Here is an 18,054-nt window from a genome sequence, read left to right as displayed (position 1 = left end):
AGTTATTTATTTTCCTGTACTTAAGTATTTGTTCTCAGGGAATGACATGAGGTCTTCATGGCTCACTTTTAAAATGGCGGTTGACCAACTGCCGGGAACGGACGGCAAAGTGACGAACAGAAGGCTGGCTTTCTCAGTGACTAGCTACGGGGTCACAAGCAAGTCACCCCACAGGCCCAGCTTCCCAGACACAACTTCGTGTTTAGAAGTGGTCAAAACAGATATGGTTTTGGGCTGAGGAAGTGCTCCCCGGCCCCACCAGCTTCTTCCCAGTAATGTGTTAGATGGTTCTAGAAGCATTTGTGCTGCTCCAGCAGATGGACTGAAACACAAAACGCAGGCACAGAGAGAAGGTGACAGTGTGCCTCAGGCTCCCCCGCTGCCCTAACAGAGTCGGTGGCTGCAACAGCAGAAACTCCCATCTCACAGCTCTGGAGGTGGGAAGTCGGAGATCGAGGTGCTGGTGAGCCCCAGCCCCGCTTGTAGACCACCGCCTTCTCCCTGTGTCCCTGCATGGCAGTGGGGAGAGCTGTCGTCCTCTTCTTTAAAGCTACGTCCTATCAGATCGGGACCTTGTTTACGCACCATTACCCGCTAAAAACCCTACTTCCAGACACAGCCCCATTGGGGGTTAGGGCTTCAGCACGTGGAATTGGGGGACACGGCTCCACCCACGCACAAGCAGTGCGTGTCCCTGACCCCAAATGTTTAAGTCTAGTGTGAGAGAAAGCCTGGGCTGCAGTGCCCTCTGAACAAGGGAAAGTAAGGTGTGGAGGGAAAGAGCAGTCCTATGGGTGTCCCAAGTCAACAGTAAACCCAGCAGGGGGTGACGGTAGTTCAGGTGGATGGGTGGTGGGGGGAGGCGTTCAACAACTGCACAATGGCTTCTATGTGCCAGGATCTGGAGAGACTTTAATCATGTGGGACAAGGCTCCGTGCCATACAGGACACGGCTTCATTTTCTCTTTTTGAAGCTCACCCCCATATCCCACCAAACCGTCCTCAGAAATGTACCCAGTGAGATGGGGGTCGCACCAGGCTGGGGGTGCCCTTGCCAAGGGCTGTGGAAGCTGAGATGCGGCTCACAACCCCTGCCCCATCTCTGCAGGAGCAGCCTGGCCGACCCTGCACACCGGGTATGAGGTCTGGCAGCCAGACCACCCCTCCCCAGGGAGGGTGACCACCTGTGTCGTCGTGAGGCTGTGTGCCCAGGTTCCAAGTCACGAGAACCGGTCCCAGTTGCAGCGAATGGATCTGTGCATCACTTCTGCGTTGGGGCACCTCTCCACAGCTCCCAACCACGGCTGGCCACAGCAGCCGCCAGGCCTGGCGCAAAATGAAAACCCGGGGCTGGTAGCCGCACTCAAGTGTGCAAGAAGCTCTCGCTTGGCCCGTCATGGTTGAATGTTCCATTGTCTTGGGCACAGGGTGAACACGACCTTCACGCTGGCCCAGGGGGCTGGCCCATGAGCGGCCGCACAGCTGTTGGGTTCTCTGTCCTGCCAGCTGCTCCCACCACCGTGCCCACCCTGAGACTCAGCGAGACTCACATGTCCCAAGGGGACCCTCTGCACCCCACACCCAGGTGGAGTCGGGACACTAAGGGACACCAACAGAGGAGGACAGAGCAGTCTGGAACCCGTTCCCAGAAGGCTGTGGGGCAGTGGGAGGTGGGAGCGTGCTTGAGCCAAGGTCTGAGCCCCTGAGATTGCAGGAGTCCACGCCCGATGCTGGACCTGCTCCCAACACGGCAGCAGGACATCCACACGACACTGGCTTCATTTAACTACTTATATCTGCAACACCCCGCTTTCCAAGTCATCCTGAGGTTCTGGGGGCCAGGATGTCAGCATACCTTTGAAGGGACACAATTCAACCCCTAACAGCAGCGCTGAGGACGGACAGTTACCTTCAGGGCAGGACTGGAAGGCGGCGTAGGAGGGCAGGCCCAGGAGCAGGTGGGGGTAGGGGGTGGGCGCGGGTGGGCTGGGGACAGGGAAGAGCAAATATCTCCACGTGGCTGCAGCGGCCGTGTGCAGGAAGCTGATAGAGGACGAGGGAAGGAGGGTTGTGGCAGCTCGTGGAGGGCCGGGCGCCCGGTACATGGTAAAGTGGGTGGTGTGCATTCACGCCATGCACCAGGCACCGTGTTGGGCACTTTACCTACTTGATGTTATCTAATCTTCACAAAAGGCTTACGAGGTGTTGCAAAAACACAGTAATAAATGTAGCTCCTCTCTTTGTAAACAAACTATGAAATTGGAAATGTGGACTTTGGTTTTATTAAAATGAGAGTGAAATCCCAAAGTACTGTTCAGGTACTGTGCTTCCTGTTGCTAACCCCATTCTCCCTGCCTGCCACCCACCACATGGTGTTAGGACAATCCCAACACCCTCCCCAACCTCCCTCCGCAATACCTGCCCAGTGAGATGTGAGGCTCTTCCTGGAATGGTATTCCTCTTCCTGATATGAAGGGAATTTCTCGAGAACCCCCTGCCTGGTGCTAACCTTCTTTCTGACTTTGAATGCTAGTGAGGACGTGATGTCTGGAGCTGCTGCAGCCATTCTGAGACTGTGAGGAATAGGCCTAGAGAATTTCAGAGATACTGGCCTAGTCCTCTGACAGCATGAGCCACTGAACCCAAACCAGCAACTACCAATCTCCAGGATGCTTACAGATGGCTTCTGAGGAAAATAAACCCTTATGTCAGCAGTTTTCACAGTACGTTCTGCAGAGCACTAGATGACATGAGACCCTCTCAGGTGACATGCAGGTTGAAACTGTCCTCATGGTAACACTTAAGACAGCAGCTGCCTTCCTTGGGTGCTGACATTGGCCCTGAAGGTGCACAAGGAACAGCGGGGAAAAGCTGACACAACCTGAACCACGCCCGCGGCACCACACTGCACTCAGCGGTCAGCACGTTCTTTACCTCCATGCAATCACGGTGAAAAGTCCAGTTTTCCTTAAATTTCATCATGGCCCCATAGGAGTTAGTAACTTTGCCTGTTCTTCAGAAAAAGCACCTGCAAGATGCTTCTCAGTGAGACACGGGATAGGCAGGCTCCCATTTCCCAATAGACACCACGTGGGCAGCAGAGGTCACCCGTGGTGCTGCATCAGGAAATCACAGCCACCTCCAGTCCTGAGTGAGGTTTAGAACCCAGGCATTAATGTAATGGACATTTGTAGCAGGGAGGAGTGTTCATGCGAGTGTATCAACCATGAGTGTCTGACGTGTGACATCAGGCTTTGTTGACCTGCAGGGACAGCCCGCCCCCACGCCCTCTCCCAGGGCTACCGACTGCCTAGACGGGTAAGGAGAGCCCGGGCGCAAACCAACTGATTCAGCGCCCACGTGCCAGCCATCTCCTTCGTGTGTGCCCCTCCCTGTCCACCTGGGGCAAGCGGCCCAGGCCCAGGTACCAGACAACGGGGACAGCCCCTGGCTGATGAACCTGGGGACGTTACCGCCCCATGTCCCACCACGTCCGTCCTATTTCAATAACGTGAAATCTACCACTATTCCAGAGCAAAACCATCCCCAAAACCGAACTTCACACAAGGGCAAGTATGGGGAAACAAGGAGCCACGCGAGAATAATGTGTGGGGTGTGGTGGGGGCTCCGCGGACCCACACAGCTTTGGACCCTGAAATGCTTTTCCTTCTTACTCGTGTTCCTGGAGTATAACCCAGAATCACACAACTTTTGAGAACTTTTTTGTTCTGTCATTTTATCAGAGTGTTCACCCGTGTCCCCTCCTTCCCCATCCCCAGGTACTTGATTTACGGGCTCCATAAATTCCTAAGTGCCAGCCAGACTGGAGGGTCCCCCCAACGCAGGGCCCAGAATCAGGGCCACAACCCCCTTTCTTTTACGCATCTAGTGTTTTTTTTTTTTTTTAATGTTTATTTTTGAGAGAGAGAGACAGAGTGTGAGCGGGGGAGAAGCAGAGGGAGAAGGAGACACAGACCCCGAAGCAGTCTCCAGACTTTCACCAGAGACCCAGACGCGAGGCTCGAACCCACGAACTGGGAGATCACAACCTGAGCCAAAGTCGGACACCCAACTGGCGGAGCCCCCAGCGCCCCAAGTGTTGTGTTCTTTTAGTGTCTCTGGTCCTTGTTGCTGTGAGTCCCTTCTGGGACAGGATGGGCTGGTGGGGTGACTGAGGTGTGCCGCTGGTGACCTGGCGAGGAACGGGATCAGCTGAGCCTCCAGAGCTGGCGGGGAGCACTGAGCTCCGTCCCACGCGCACCAGGACCAGCTTGGAGGCTTCAAGTGAAAGCATCTGCATACTGAGAAGACCACAACACTACGGGGCCTGCTCGTCTTTTTAGCCACACCTAGCCCAAAGCGCCCGGCAGCTGGAGGGCACCCACCGTCCAGGAAAATTGCTTCCAAGTTTTAATTAACAAGGTCACAAAGGCAAGTGTGTCTGTGTAAAACCCTGTCAGCCTGAAATGTCTCCCAGATGTGTCGTCCAGAGGCCCGTGGATGCATGGTTCCTGCTACTTTCTCTGGCCGCTGCATGGTTTGTTTTCATACCTCACCTGTGGGTGAGCTTTTACCGTAAAATGAAAGATCCCGAAAACCACACGAAACAAATGTGCAGCTCTCTTAGAAAAAACAGTCCTGCCACCCCATCCAGGTCCCTAAGCGGCTTTGCCCCCCCGACACCCGGGGGTGTCCTCTGGCCTCGAGTCCTGATCACCTGCCAGCCCGGGGTGCCCTCTGGCCTCGAGTCCTCCTGTCCTGCTGGAACGGGAACTGCTTGCTGGATGGCGGCCCCCTCCCAGCCCCCCAGTGAAGGCCGGCCCCTGGGGTGTCCAGCATCCTTCTCCCAACTATGCACACGAGAAAGGATGAGGCAAGTCACTGCAGGGACAGACGTGATTTTGGGGCTCAGTACGAGCACACAGCTGGGCACCCTCACAGAGGGCAGTTCTTGGGGTCTGGTGAGGAACAGGGGGGCCCGCGGTCCCTGGAGGGGCGGGTGGCCTCACAACAACGGCCACTGGCAGGACAAGGGCAACAAAGCCAAAACTACACGGTGCATAACTTGCTGTGCCCTAATTCACGTGGGAACGGGAGTCACTGCCCTAGCAGAGCGGCCACCTGAGAGGGCCGCCTGGCAGTCGTGTCCAGGCCCGACCCGGGGCTCTGCCGGGGTCTCGCCTGCTGGGTCCAGGCCTGACGTCGGGAGACGCCCCATTTTTCCCTCCTTCCAAGCCTCCCAACAAGGGGATCCGCCTCAACACTTCTTTATCCCCAATTACAGCTATTGAAAACCACTCCCAGTTTTCCTTTTTAAAGAGAAACGGCATGCACCTGCCTCCCGCTTTGCCCGCGAGACCCTGCAGGTGAGACGAGCGCCAGCCAGAGGGAGTGCCACCGTCAGACAGTGGCCCCTAGGCGTCACTGTCCGCAGCCAGGGCTGCTGACTTGCTCATTTCAAGCTGCCTCTGGCCCAGTCCCCAGGTCACCCCTCAGCAGCGCAAAGAGGATCCCACGAAAACCAGGGATGCAGGCCAAAGGGAAAACCCAGCTCTCTTCCAGAAAGCAGAGCTGGAACTTCTCCCTCCCGCTGGGTCTCCCGTGTCCCTTCTCGGACCAGCTCCCAACACAGGTTCGAGTACACACACACGCACACACACGCACACGCAATGCCTCTGCTCCAAGAAAGCCAGTCACTAGCAGCGTCTGCGAGGGGAAAAGGGTCTCCACGTCAGGAAAAAAAGCACGAAAACACAGGAACGGCTGTCTGTGTGCTGCCAACTGAAAGGTGGCAGTTTCGTGAACTGACAAGCAGCAGATGCTCTCCTGAGCCCCCACTTGGGTTCAGAGTAACTATGGAGCTGGCCCTCCGGCGGGTGTGGGGGCCAGAGCAGAGGCGAGGCCTCGCGGTGCGCAGCTGGGGTGCCTCCACCAGGTCCCAGGGGGACAGCTGGCACCGTCCACATCTCGGCGTGGGCACAGCCTCATGTGGGAGGAGGGCCAGCCCTGGTCATGGGCACGCAACGGCCTCAACCCACTGTATTTCCTGTGCAACTGAAACCTTGCTGGAAGGAGAACGGCACCCCACGGGGAACACTCCAGGGTCCAAGCCCCACCCTGCTTCATCTGCAGACACCCCCTGGATGTCATGATTGGACCAGGGCTGGGGTACCCTTTCCTGTCACCGGAAAGTAGACATGATCCTAAAGGGTCCGTGGTGCCTTTCTTGACCCTTAGGTCAAACCCACGCTTCTCAACTCTTAGACCCAAACGAGGGACTAAGACTTATCTGCACCACCAGACACTGTGTATACCATGCCAACACTTCGGCGTGTTTCTCTAAACACATAAGGCCTCTTCACCATTCAACTGCTATGCCACCGTCACACCTCACAAAAATTTAAGTCTTTGATACCATCAAACAGCAAGCGACGTTCAAATCTCCCAACGGGTAAAAAACAAACATCTTCTTACACATGGTTTGCTCAGATCAGGATCCACGGAAGAGTCACCCTTACAAATATGGTCAGTCCCTTAAGTCTGTTTCAATCTGCAAAAGCTCCCTTCCTCTGGTCACTCCACTCCCGTCCACGCTATCTATTTATGGCCCCACTCCCGTCCACGCTATCTATTTATGGCCCCACTCCTGTCCACGCTATCTATTTATGGCCCCACTCCTGTCCACGCTATCTATTTATGGCCCCACTCCTGTCCACGCTATTTATGGAAGAAGCCAGTGGACTGCCTTCTGGTGGTAATACCAAGTTAATACTTCTAGCCCTGGTTTCGAGAAAAGGTTGCTTTGAACTAGAAGGTCATCTTGGTGGGACGATTCCCTACGTGATGCCACGGGTTTCCTGCCTCACTTCTGCTGACACGGATGGATCATCGGTGGTCCAGATATGGACACCCCTTCCCCAGTGTAGAGTTCTCCACCAGACCTTCCCCAACCGGTCTAGCATCTACTGATGACTCCCATCTTGACCCACTGTTCCACTGTGTTGTGAAATGACCATTTCTTAAATCTATCCGCCACTTGGCCTCAGGCACCAGAATTTTTCTATAAAAACAGTCTGTCCTTTCTCTACAGTGGTTACCCCGAGGTCCGTGCAGAAAGACCTGGATCAATACACGATTCTTACCAGTTTTCACAGTCAGTTGGTGCCTCGCAACCCGGGAAGACCACCAGTGCATTTTATCAAGTATCATAACGAAACTTATAAATTTCAGGTGTTCTGATCCAGTGTAGTCATTTTTCTCTCCAGTGCTCAAACTGTCACTTCTTTGGCCAGTGGGACCCCTTACAAGTTGACACCTGTGTGTCCTTTTCAAGTGAGCCTTGTGGTCTTTTTTTCTCGGGCACAGAAGGAGGCCCAGTTTATCAGTTCACTGTGTGCGTTTCCTGCCCGAGATGCAGAATGAGGCATTTCTCCAGAGAGCCCGGCCACTTCCAGAGGCATGTTTGTGAGTGCACTGGCATAGAGGGGCTCGCCCCTGCAGGGTTACACTGCTCCTAGGCACGGTCATGGACACAGCTAGGGGATACGGATGTTGTGAAAAGAGAAAACTCAATCTCGAGTTCATGCTGATATTTCTAATTTTATACCTGTAACTGTCGTCTTTGCATGATAAAGTTTTATTCCAAATAATCCAAAATGACTAACGTTATATTAGAAACATAATAGCTTCAAAATAATGGTGACAACATTGCTACTAGAAAGAAGTCACCTGAATACAGTTTAAGATGTCCCTCTGGTTTTTTTGTCCTTAGGACCCATCCCACTGGGGATCAAAATAGTGTTTTCAAGAAATAAGACCTTTAAAGCTCTGTACTGACAGCTGGGAGCCTGGAGCCTGCTTTGGATTCTGTGTCTCCCCCTCTCTCTGCCCCTCCCCCGCTTGCACTGTCTCTCTCTCTCTCAAAAATAAACACTAAAAAAAAATTTTTTTTAACGTTTATTTATTTTTGAGACAGAAAGAGACAGAGCATGAACAGGGGAGGGGCAGAGAGAGAGGGAGACACAGAATCTGAAAACAAGCTCCAGGCTCTGAGCTGTGAACACAGAGCCCGACGCGGGGCTCAAACTCACGGACCGTGAGATCATGACCTGAGCTGAAGTCGGATGCTTAACCGACCAAGCCACCCAGGCGACCCACTAAAAAAAAATTTTTAAGTGATCCCACCCAACTCAAATGAAAACCTTACAAGGCTCTTCCTCGCTTCCTTGGCTCCCCGACACCTTCCTTCAACCATCAGGTGGTGGCCGCTCATCCTTGGGGAGCAGAGGTGTTGGGACCCATGTGGGATGCTCCAGGAGCATCTGAGCCTTGTGGGACGGACGCAGGGCCTCTCTCCCATGGTCCTCAGGGACAGAACTGCGGAGGCCCTGTGCCCTGAAGGTCCAACAAAACCAGTGTGGCTTACCTTCCTGGTTTCACTTTTGTGCACAGATCGTGAGCTTTTCATTCTGTTTCTCTAGCAGTTATAGGTTTACTAGGATTTCCTAGTTTATTCAGGGAGTTTTATTTTATTTTTCTAGAAAACTGCCCATTTTGTCTAAGGGCCTCATCCAGAGACATCCCATTGTTCATACTCTTCCCTTGAAACTAAAAATATCTATTTTGTCCATAATTGGGTCTTTTAAAAATCGTTTGCGGCTTCTCACGCATGTCCTCCCTCACTCCGGCTGCGTGGCTCAGTGCTATCTATCCACACCTGCGTCCATCTCTCTGCTTCCCTCGGGCTTATCTTCTTGTATATTTATCAGTTTTCAATCATTATTCTTTCATAGATGGATTTAAGGCTGCGTCAATTCCCACTGAACATCCATTGAAAGTTTTTAAGATCATCCCATAAAATTTGATGGGCAATTTTTGTTAAATTCAAAATATGCTGTAATTTTTACTATGGATTCTTCTTCAACTCGTTTGATATTTAGAAAGATGGTTTTACTCTCCAGTGTTGGTGCCTCTGTTTACGGATTCATAATTTCATCACACTGTGCTCAGAGCGAGGGGTCTGCATGATGCAGCCTGTGGGGGATCTGCTGGGGTTTATCTGCATGCCTGCCACCTGGCTGGTGTGTGTAATGGCACCAAGTGTGCTTGGAAAACAAGGACACATCATCTACCCCATTTGGCACAGGGATCTACACTCACCAACTGTTATGATTCAGACCTCATCTGCCAGTATTCATTTCTGCCTCGCTAATCTCCCAGAAGCACGTCCCATTTTTCCAGCTGTCAACCTCCTCGTCATGCCGTGTACCGTCTTTGATGTACTCTGAGCGCGTGCGTGGTTAAGATGATCCTGCATGCCTCATAGGTTTCTCCTTTGCGTCACCAAGTAGCAGTCATGACTTCATTCGTTGTTCTATTCTTGTTGATGCTTTTAACCTTAAGGGAGGCTGATGTTCACACAGCTGTGCCACCCCTTTCTGGAGAGTATCAGCCTGTTTTATCTTGTTGCTTTAAACTCCTTTTTCATGACACGGTGTGCAAGCAGGCAGGAACCTGGGCTTCTTCCTCCAGCCTTAGGACCTTTCACTTCTCGACGATGGGCTCAGCCTCCTTGCATGTGTGGCAATCACCACAGACCAAGATTTATTTCCACCGTCTTCGTTGTGCTACAAACGGTCTGCCACTTACCAGTGGTTTCAACAAGTATTTACAATAGGAAATACTCTTATTCCTGCTTTTCTGAAAATATTCTCTTCTCCCTCCTTCTGGAATGATCTGGGCAGGTAAGCGGTCTGCGTTTCGCTTCCCAGCTTTCACTCTTCTGTTTTGACCGTTCTGCTGCTGGTTTATTGATCTGATTACCTTGTCTGGGTCTGATTGTGCTTCATCAGCCTAAGGCCCCAGCTCTCCCGGAGTCTGGAGAATTCTGAGCCACCAACTGAGAAGTCAGCCCCGCACCCACACCCCACACGCTCTTCCTTCAGAACCACTGAGGGACATGTCCCGTGTCCCATCCATGGACACCCACCCCCACCCCAGATGTCTCAGACCTGCCGTCCAGTTCACGGTCTCTCCCCAGACGTCCACTCTACTAACAATTTCACCGGATGCTTATTTCCGTGACTGTATCTGCCACGTCCAGAATCTTATTTCTTTAGTTCAGATCTGCCCACTATGCCTTCAGTGTCTTACTCTGCGAAATCCTTTAAGCCTACTTATTTAACAAACCGCTCAGAGCAGTGGTTTGTTCTAGCCTTCCGTAAACGTGAGCAATGACCATGATGGATTATTTGATGATCTCATTTAGACAGTTTCTGATCCAATTTCTCCTCTTTCTGGCACATACCGACTCTCCCCCAGGGCACAGCCTTGTCTTGGCAAGTTTCAGGGTGAGGCTGTTCACACTGGGGAGTCCTGGGGGCCGTGTGTGGAGTCAGACCTGTCACCGCTCTCTTTTCTCTGGGGTTGGTGCTCCAGACATTCCCATGCCCGATGCCAGCTTTCCATTAACTCCTCATCCCAGGTTGCTGGTGTAAAGCTTGGGTATGACAGCCAATGGGTCACCTATGTCCTCAGGACCAGGAAGGACACTACAGTGAATCTGGGCTAGGGCGCACACCTCCTGCCAGCCCGGTGCCATCTCAGCTGTTGTCCCTCAGCTCTCCATGTGAGCCCGTAGGCTCCACTCAGTGAGTGCGGCTGCAGCCTTTATCCTCCCCGGGGCCCCTCGCAGACCTTTTAAAACTAGAGACACAGTTCATAGACCATAAAGTCCACCCCGCAGTAGTGCAATTCCGTGGGCTGGCTGTGCAACCATGATCACTGTGTACTTTCATTTGTCTCCAGGGTCTCCAAGGAACCCCAGCCCTGCAACCTCTCACCAAGCTCCCAGACTCTGAGGTTCTGCCGGTTCCAGGCCGTTCCAGAAACAGAAGCACAGGACACGCAGGTGGCCCCTGGTCCGGCTTCTCTCACACTTTGCGACGTTTCAAGATTCATCCCCGTGGTGGCCAGTACCCCTAGGTCACCCCTCTTGCGGCTGCACACCAGTCACTGTGTAGACAGGCCACACTGCTCGCGCATCAACTGACGGACACAGGGGCTGGTCCACTTCCTGGCCCCTGCAAACATACTCTGACCTCAGCTGAACGGACGGACTTGATGTGAACACAAGTTTCACTTCTGCTGGGCTGACACCTGTTGGGGCAGGATGCTGGGTCTCACAGGGACTCCTTTGCGGAGGCCTCACCCCCTGCAGACTGGCAGCAGCAAATGAGGCTCGCTGCCCCCACGTCCACACCAAGTCGTGTCGTTTTGAGCCACGCCAACGTGGCATGTGTGAAACAAGCGTGAATATGCTGTGTTGAGTAAGTTTCCCCCTCTCATCTCACCACAGCGCAATGTGAGCGCAGCGCCAAGGACATGCAGTCACAACCCGTCATCATGCATGTGGCTGCATGTCCCTCGGGGCTATGGCATGAGCGCTACATCTGTGGAGGTGAGGGACGTGGGACCACCACGTCCTGGTGGTGTGACCTTGGGCAAGTTACCTCCTGGCTCTCTGCCTTAGTTTCCACATCTGTGAAAGAGAAGGTAACGTCTGCTATGAAGACTTCGTGAGAAAATATGCAATGTGTCTGGAAAAGTAACCGGCAAATAGTAAGATATTCTGTTTTCTTTGTTCTTATAACATTGACTGGTACTGTTGAGCTCCCACAAGTGACAGTCACTCTGTTTGTCACAGCAGGGACCACAGTGACCCAGCCAAGTGCCCACGACCCAGGGACACCCCTGTAAGACTGCCAGCTGGGTGCAGGCCCGAGGGAGGCCCTCATACGTCTGTGCTTGACCTCTGGTTGTGACGTTCCAGGCTCTGACTGCTGACCATGAAGTGTGGGGTGCACACTCACCCCACAGCATTCCCAGGGCCTGAGGCTGGCCAGCTCAGGGGAAGGGCCTTTCCACAGCCCTGTCTTCAGGCCCCGGCTTCCTCCTACTAGGCTGTGCCCTCCAAGTGGAGGCTACCCGTCCTCCAAGCCTGGTGACTGCTTGCTAAGCAGCCACATGCTCACTAGTTAACGTGGTTGGTGAGGTGGTGTCCATCTTGGTGACTGCCGCAGTTGTACTCCACAGAGGCTCCCCCACCCAGCCCCAGGGGGTGGGTTCCAATGTCCTGGCAGATTGGAGGCCCAGCCTCCCCACCCTCACCCACAAGCCGTTTCGGCCTGCAGGAGTCTCACTCGACTGGCCTGACAACAGCTCTGGAGGCTGGCCGTCTCCCCAGGTCTCCCGATTCTCTGGGAGCCCCTCGTCTACACACCCGGCCACTCCCAGGACGGCAGCTGCCCCTGCAGCTGGTGAGAAATGCTCGCAACAGACCCACTGAATCCGAACATGCACTTCCTACCTCCAGGAGCATTGTGTGCAGCACCCCCTAGTGTCCAGAGCACCCCTGGGCGCACACACTCTGTCTCAACAGAGGCCTAGTTGGAAACAATCCATTCTCTGGGTGCCTGGCCCCAATCTGCGCATCTCAGCCTGCACTCTGTCCTCCTCCTCACTGGCCTGCTCTCCCTCCATCTGTGTTCTCACCCCCCAGTCCTCAGAGACAGGCCCTCACCACACGTACACACACACACTCACCCCTGCACACTCACCTACCCACGCTCACACACTCACTCATTCACCTGCTCGTGCATATGCACACAGATACATACACACGCACGTTTAAACACATGGCTGCTTACATCTTGCACACACGCACACTCGAGTGAGCACATACACCTGCCCTCAATCTCTGGGACTGGCAAAGAACAGGAAAAACCACGACTGATTCTAACGTGCATCGCCTGTACAACCTGGGGGTAAAAGCCACCATCCCGTCTTCAGAGAGAGATCGGAACTTCCCAGGCTGTCTGTTCGAGCTTGTTTTGTAAATGTGTACTTAAGACACAGTGACAGCTGACGAGGGTCAGCTGCATGGACAGTGACGGTCATCAGGTTACAATGAACAGGCAAGCGTGAGCACATGCAGAGGACAGAAACCAACCCCTGCACTGCCCTCCACAGGTGGGTGTCCCCAGCTGGACAGACCCTTGACCTCAGGCGTGCACTTCTTCATTGGCAAGAGGTGCCCCCTTGCCTTCCGTCTCTGTAAACCATGAACGCAGGACACGCACTCACACAAGTCCAGCCAACGGCTGGGCCAGCAAAGGGCAGGTGGGCAGAAGCAGACACGCCTAGGGTCAGGCCCTCATGGTGGATGCTCCCTGAGGCCCAAGTCCTGTGGGGACACCGCCACTGTCACCTTGCCCTGAAGGTAGGCATCCTGGGGCGTCTTTCCCACAACTGCCACAGGTAGGCCCTGGGATATCAAAGGCTTCCCAAGGGACTCATACACTGCTCAGAGCCAAACACAGCTAGGTCAGGGGCTGAACGGCATAGAGGGGGTTCCATTTCCTCCAGGCCCTGAATGGGGCTTGCACTGTTGTTTGCTCTGGGTCTGATGCTGTGCCTGACAGAGCCATGGAGCCCTCGGCACGAGCCTGCCTCCACGTGGACAATCCCAGAGGGAAGTAAGGAATAGGTGGCAACGAGACCATTCACAGTGGGGCTGGGGTCCTGGGAGCCCAGCCTCGGGTGGTCTCGGGGCTCAAGGTCATCTGGGGCGCAGCCAGTGGGCAGGCGGGGGTGGCCCTGAGCTGGCCTGCTCCCCAGGCATTGAGAATGCACTGCCTCTGCTGCAGGCGGCCGCCAGGACCGTCCTCCAGGGTCGTGTCTGCACAGGGTCCCTGCTGGCTCAGGGCAGAAACGGTGGGGGGGGGGGGGGGGGGGGGGATCTCTTACATCACAGAATAAGGCCCCTTCGTGCCTGAACCGAAGCCCCTGAAAAAGTCTGGCCGAACCCGAGGGGAGAAACGGGAAGGAGACAGATGCCTGCCTTTTGAAGGCGTGGAGTTGACCACACACACCAGCGAGTATGTGAGGCCTGCCTGTGCAGCTCCAGAACAGCAAGGAGACAGACGACCACCAGCTACTGCCAGTGCCTCACCTGCACGGGCCACCACAGCCGCTCTGAGCCCCACGCCACAAGGTCGGTAATGCCAGAACAGAGCAACGGCATTCGTCAGCCCCGGGCAGGGTCCCGGAAGTCAGTGTGGCCACTGCACTGGGCATGCCCCACTCATCACAGAAGGTTCTGGGGCAGAGCCCTACGTCAGGCGCTCAGAGAAAGACCCTCCCCGTGGGTCCAGGTCTCCTACAAGACATTTTGGGGGCCCACCGCCACCTGGGAGTCACCGTGAGATTCCGAGCGGGAACACACGGCGCCCCAGTGAGACTTCACCCGTGCGGGCGGCGGTGACGACTCCCTGGGCTGGGGGCTTGCACGGGGGAACCACGCTTCTCAGCTCTACAGGCTGAGGTCCAGAGAGTGTGACCTCTTCCAGGTTCAGGGATGGCGACCTCTGTCCCTGCATGGTGCGTGGGCCAGAGCACTCCCTGGAGCCCCTCTCAGGAGGACACTAATCCTTTAGGGGCTCCAGCCTTGAGAGGTAACCCCCCACAGGCCACACTGGTCACCATCGGATATGACCTAAGGTGGACGGACGGCCCCGCTCCTCCCCGGGGCCTTACTCTGTCCAGGGCTAGAGACACGTCTGTGCGCCAGGAAAGAGAGACAGTCGGCTCGGCGACACCAGCCACGTCCCCGTCCCGCACGGCGTCCCCCTGCCCCAAACCCAAGGGAGACCATCGGCTCAGGGACGCCGGCCACGTCCCCGTCCCGCACACAGTGTCCCCCTGCCCGAAACCCAAGGCCAGAGCAGCCAGCAGGTCAGGGCTGAGGCTCCCGCAGGAGGCCGTCCGCAGGTGACGCGCAGCGGCCGCGCCTGAGACGCAGCCTTCCCCCCCCCCCCCCGCGGTCTCCGCCAAAACCGGAGCGCCAGGCTGGTCTCTCGAGGTTCGCGACCACACGGCCGAACCGCTTTCAGCCGAGACAGACACTCACTCAGAGACACACGGCCAAGTCCGGGGTCTTCACGGCAACCGCCGAGCGGCCGTATCATGGAGGACTCCTGAGACGCCGGGTAGCAAAGGCGGAAGGCGGACGGCGGCGGCGCCTCACAAGCTCTCTTCCGCAACACCGCCCGCGGCGAGCTCGCTCACGGCGCCGCGGGCCCTCGGCCACCACCTGCCGCCCCCGAGGGCACTCGAGGAGGCGGGCGCGGCGGCCTGGCAGGTTCCAGCGGGACTGAAGGTCGGAAGGTCGGAGCCGCGCCAGGAGCCGGGCCGCCGACCCGGCCCAAGATGGCGGCTCCCCGCGGAGAAAGGCCGGCCCCGGCCCCGCCCCCGCCCCGCCCCGCCCCCGCCCCGTGAGCAGCACGTGCCTCCGCGGGGCGACGAGGGAAAGCCGGCCGCCGGGACCCCGCCCCAGCCCGTGGCTCGCGTCCCCGGAGCGCGACTCCTCACCGTGTCTCTCATCCGCGGTGCCACGGGCCTGTCCTGGAGTTCTCCCGTGATGAGAGAGGGTATCCCCGGCCCACGCGGCAGCGGGAGGACAGCACGGCCGAGCACCCTGCCCCTGTGGCGGGGGTGACGGGGTCACTAGGATCTGACTGGAGACACTTCCCTCGCCCCGAACCTCCCGCGCCCACCAGCAGGTGCTCTCCCTTCCCAGCGCAGCCCTTCGGCCCAGGGTCCGCTCTCCGTCTCATTTTCCATCCTCGAGCCCTTCCACAGAAACGGAATCACCAGGTAAGTGGTCGTTCCCACCTGCTCCTCTCAGGTTACGTGTTTCTGAGGCTCCTCCAGCCACACCCTGCCGTCCCTGAGCAGGGCTCCACCCCACGACAGGCCATGCTGCCCCCCTGCACAGTGGCCACCGGAAAGCTGCCCCACGTCCACCCTGGGGCTGCTGTAAATGCACTCCCAATACTGGTTCACGTGTTTTCTGTAGACGGGTCAGTCCTCACGGGTACGCCCCCTAGGAACTAGGGTCTCGGCTTTGTGACTTTTTAGCAAGCGGCGACAGCGTCCTTCCCAAGTTCAACCCATCACCGCCTGTCCTGCACAGGACAGCTGTCCCAGTAGAAGTGGCAACCCCACTCTCTTCTGCTTTTCCCCAGGGACGGAGGACGCTGAGCACCTCTTTCCGGTGCTCGCATGCCTTCTTTAGAGGAGCGTCTAACTCAACTCCTTTCCATCTTCACTTGGGTCGTCTTGTTTAGCGTTCCTTCTAGATTCTGGATACCGATCCTTTTATCAACATGATCCGCCAACACTTCTCCCCGTCTGTAGCTTCTCTCATTCACGATAGCTCATGATACAACTTTTTGGCTTTGGTGACATCTAACGTGTCAGCCTGGCCTTTTAGGGATTCGCTTTTGGGGGTAGTATAGGAGAAATCTCTGCGAACCCAGGGTCATGAAGACTCTCACCTAGGATTTCTTCCGAGTTCTCCAGTGTTAGCCCTTACATTCAGGTTTGTCCATGGGGCACTCTGAGTTAGTATTTGTATACAGTAAAGGGCCAAACTACATCCTTCTGCATGTGGGTATCAAATTTTTCCAGCTTCATGTACTCATCTTCTCCCTGTTGAGCTGCCTTGGTGCCTCTGAGGAAAATCAACTTACCGTGAATGTTAAGTGCTGATTTCAGGATTCTCATTTGTAATTCCAGAGACAGACTGATCTAGACAGATCCTTATACCACTAACACACTATTTTAATTTTGGTACATTTACAGGAAGTTCTGAAGTCAGGAAGAACTTTATCCAATTTTGTTTTCACTATTCCTTTGGGAATATTGGGAGGCTTTTGTATGTCCCTAAAAATTTTAGGGTCAGCTTAATTTCTGCAACAAAGCCTGCAGGGATTCTCAGAACGATCTCCGTATTAATAACCAATGAGTCTTCCAACCCACGAACATGAAATCCCTAATGTTTGCAGTCTTCAGTGTACGATCTTGTATTAAATTTATTCCCAAGTACTTTAATCTTTTTGATGTTGTATGGATAGAATTAATTTCATTTCAGAAAGTTCACTAGTATATAGAAAAACGTGGTTGACATCTACATATAGATCTAGGTTTCCATCATGTTGAATTCATTAGCCCTTAAGATTTTTCACAGAATCCTGTCATCTGCAATAAAAACAACTTTTTCTTCCTTTTCTCTCTGGATGCTCACTATTTTGTTCTCACTGGACTCCAGTACAATGTTGAGTAGAAAGGATGAGCGTGGATGCCCTTGACGTTCCTGATCCTACGAGAAACACAGTCATTCTGCCATCACTGGGTACGATGTTGGCTGTAGATTTTTTTGTTTTTAAGATTTTTAAGTGATCTCTACGGCCAACTTGGGACTTGAACTCACAACACTGAGATCAAGAGTAGCACGCTCTGGGGAATGAGCCAGCCAGGTGCCCCAGCTGTAGATTTCTTATGGAGGCGCTTCATCAGGCTGAGAAAATTCCCTCCTTTTCCACATTTTTTGTTTTTATTATGAATGGGTATTACATTTTGTCAAATGCTTTTTTCCCACCTGTTGAGCTGACTTGTGCCTTTTGTCTTCTGTTAATATGGTGGAAGGAATACATCTGGTTTCTGATATTAAAACTCACTTGGTCATGTACCTTAACCATTCTATACAGGGACACCTTGTTTATAGCTCTTCACAAGTACTGCTTTTTTTTAAGATCAAAGGTTTGTGGCAACCCCGCATCGGAGGTCTATCGGCATTTTCAACAGCATCTACTCACTTCTTATCTGTGCATCACATTTTGGTAATTCTTACAATATTTCAACCTTCATTATTATTATATTTGTTATGGCTATCTGGGATTAGTGATTAGAACTCCCCGAAAACCTCAGATAATGGTTAGCATTTTTAGCAGTATTTTTAAATAAGGTATGTACCTATTTTTAGACATAATGCTATTTCACACTTAACAGATTACAGTATAAACATAACTTTTATATGTACTGGGAAACCAAAAAATTCATTTGATTCGCTTTATTGTGATATTGGCTTCTGGAAAGAAACCTGCAGTATCTCAGAGATGTGCCTGTGTGTCACTTGAGTTGATGAAGTTTCTG

The sequence above is a fragment of the Leopardus geoffroyi genome, chromosome D4 (assembly GCF_018350155.1).
Source record: "Leopardus geoffroyi isolate Oge1 chromosome D4, O.geoffroyi_Oge1_pat1.0, whole genome shotgun sequence".
In the NCBI taxonomy this organism is placed as follows: domain Eukaryota; kingdom Metazoa; phylum Chordata; class Mammalia; order Carnivora; family Felidae; genus Leopardus; species Leopardus geoffroyi.
Note: the sequence above shows the minus strand (reverse complement) of the source record.